This window comes from Gavialis gangeticus, unplaced genomic scaffold, assembly GCF_001723915.1.
Source record: "Gavialis gangeticus isolate Ggan-Ray unplaced genomic scaffold, GavGan_comp1, whole genome shotgun sequence".
NCBI lineage: Eukaryota > Metazoa > Chordata > Crocodylia > Gavialidae > Gavialis > Gavialis gangeticus.
Window position 1 is genome coordinate 45897520 of NW_017729030.1, and position 3406 is coordinate 45900925.

Consider the following 3406-nt stretch of genomic DNA (forward strand, 5'->3'; position numbering starts at 1 on the left):
AGGTGGTCGGGTGCAGGGAGGTGGGCGGCTCAACGCAGGAGCGCCCCCTACTGGCCCACCTCACGTGGTGGAAACAGCGGAGGGGTACGAATACCCAGCTGTGTTCCTGAGGTGGGATCTCTGCACCCGCCACAACTTTAATAAATATCTAATACTTTTACCTAAGGGCGTCTAGAGTCACTCTGGTATACTGTATACATCACTGAGATAGTTTCAAACTAACTACCCTGTATACTGGTAGCAGTCTAACTGGCAGCATGGAACATAACATGTACTACAGAATCTACCTTAGTAGCATAAATGAGCCCATATTGGGGTCTATGCTGCCGCAGCTAGCAATAACTCCAGTTTAAGGACATTCCTTTAAAAGTGTCTTCGAGTTCGGCCTTCTATTTTAAAATCTCTTCAGAAAAGGATCTGATGTTCAAAACACTTGAGCATCGCTGCTGAAAGTTGACAGAATGCTAACCATTTAGCTGAAAGACAGTTTTCCTATTTCCATTTCTGCTCAAATCAAATTGGCAAAACAGGAGACTGTTCACATAATTAATACCACATGTTTGCTGTTCTGGAACCAGTTTTCCTAAATTTAGTCTTTGAAAGTGAAGAGGTTCCCAAGTTTTGCAGAGTTTTTACTATAACATGAGATATAATTCAAAAGGAAAGTTGCTTCTTGGTTCTCTGGCCTGGGGTTAAGTTGAATAGACACACATTTGGAAAGTGTCAGCTAGTCAACTGCTTCATTTAGGCTAGGTACAAACATTTGGGGCAGTTAGAAGGATCTTAGATGGCATTAAAAAATGCTACCCCATCTAGCTTAGTTTGCCCAGGTGCAGACCTCACACTTAGATTGACCTAACTAGAGATCGAAGTGCAAAAGCTAAACAAGTTCAGGAAGTTTAGATCAGTCTGAAAATGGCAGGCCCAATCCAAGTTAGCTGTACCTTGGTGGTAATATAATTTACATCATCAGGTCAGATGAGACTGATCTAATTGAACTTTATGTACAGTTTCCAGTCCAGCCACTAACCCCAGCCCCAAAGCTACTCTTTTCCTATAACCTGCCTACCCACAGCACTGGGCTATATTTAGCCCCCTGTGGACCCCACTTGGCCCCTTCCTCCCCCTCTTCTGATCAGGTGGGCTCTGGAGCCCATCTGAGTTTGTTGTGTCAGCTGGAAAAAAACTCTCAAGCCTCCTCTCATATTGACATTGAGACCATTTAATTTGAAGGCAGGCAACCTCGCTTCCTTTTTGTTTAATAACTTGGCACATAGGCTCCTGAGCCATGGAAAAGGCACAGACACCCTCCTTTATATAGTGTGAATGGCCAAACTGCAAGCACACACCACATCATACCATCAGAACAAAAAAAACAACAACAAAAATAAGTGCCTTAGAAACGCTTGCAGGGCACCAACTGAAGTATAGGCCAGGGTCTAGGGTTTGGCGTGGCATCTTTGCACCTTGGAGCCCTAGTAATATGAAAGTGTCCTGTAAGAGGTCCCTGTGCTGTGCAAGAGGAGCTATAGATTCATAAAGTCATAGAAAGGTAGAGCTGGAAGGGATCTCCAGAGGTCATCTAGCCTGAGGCAGGATCATCCCTGTTCAAACCATCCCGTACAGCCATAATTTAAACTCTTAGACCACCATTAACCCTAGCAACATAGACCTAACATCCTAACCTGCCACAGGTAAGGCAGGAGAACCACAGTAGTCAACATCCTGGTTCTATAACGTGTTGTCAAGATACACTCAAGAGGAGTAAAGGGCCATGACCCCTGCTACAGAGGAAGACAAAAACCCCTACAGTCTGTACCAGTCTTACCATTTGGTTAAATTCCTTCCGAACTTCAAATATAGTGATTGGTCTGACCCTGAGCAGAATGGCAAGACCCTCTAGCTGGGAACCTCGAGCTTTGGTCCCAGCAGGAGTATTGGCACATCCCAGTCTAAGTCCCCAGCCTTAACTATAGCCAACACCCAATGATTCTAACTTAAGAACACCCTGACACATGTAGCAGAAAAGGACTGCGGGGAGCACAGCCAGCAAAGTCCAGAAGCAATAACTAGCAGCTTTTAGGCTAGGTTGGGCTGGAGGCACTGTCCCATCTTTATGTTCAAGTTGGTCCAGACACTATGAAGAAAGGACAGCAGGGGTCCTGAGGCCAAGATGAGATGGCAAAGAGTTAGACAGCCACCTAGCCAGGGTCATTTGACCCCAGCATCATTTCCTGCCCATGGCAGGGGTCGGACTAGATGATCTGCTTAGGTCCCTTCTGACCCTACCAACTATGAAACTATGAAATACTGATGGTAGAACACAGGCATAGCTACACCTGGATCATCCCCACCAGTAGTTGTCCAAACTCTTCTTGAACACGTCCCATGAGGGAGAGTCCACAACTTCCCTAAGCAGTTTATTCTACTGCCTCAATGTTCTAACAGTGAAGTAGTTTTTCCTGGAGATCCAATCCAAACTTTGCTGCATCTTCAAGCCATTGGTCCACGTCCTTCTCTCTGCAGCAAGAAAGAAAATGTGCTTTCCCTCTTCTTTATGGCAGCCCTTCAAGTATTTGAAGACTGCTATTATGTCCCCTCTTAAGCACCTTTTCCACAAGCTGAACATGTAGAAATGGATGTGGAAGCAGAAAATCCCCTCACAAATCCTCTAAGCTGACCTACCAGGCAGGTCATAAACAGACCTAGTGCTGTGCTGGCCACTGCCCAAGGAATGAAGTGACACGTCACTCACACCAGGGTTGCCAATAGGTGACCGCCTTTTCAAAAGGAGAAGATGGGATACATGCCTACCTCCCCCCCACCCCCACCCCCACCCCCGTGCTGCTGGCAGCAGCACAGCTGGACTAGAGCCAAGTGTGGGGTGGACGCAGGCTGCCCACTGCAGTCTCAGGGCTCCCTGCCCTGCTGCCTTTCCCCCAGGAGCCCTGTGCTGGCCATGTGACCCCTGCCCACATGGCAACAGCAGAGGGCATAACTCCATGCTGCTGCTGCTGGGTGGGCAGGGGTGCCTCACCATGACAGCATGGCCAGTGCAGGGCCTCCTGAGGCAGAGCAACAGGGTGGGGAGCCCTGAGCTTGCAGCTGCCCATGCCCCCTGCCCGGTGGATGAGCTGCCCATGGCTCCATTCCACACCATGTCCCAGCCCCATGCACTGCCCTGGCTATGCAGCACCCTCAGCCCCTGTCCCACTCCCTTATTTTGCCTTCTGCCCCTCCTATACCCTCTCCCCGATCCATAGACTTACCTGCAGGGAGCTGCTTTCCAGGCTGCTTGGCAATGTTACCACTCACGTGCCTGCGTATGGGCCTGCACATGTGCATGGCACCCCCTGCCTCCAGCTACTAGCAGCCCCTTGCAGGCTGGAATGCTGCCAGCCTGCAA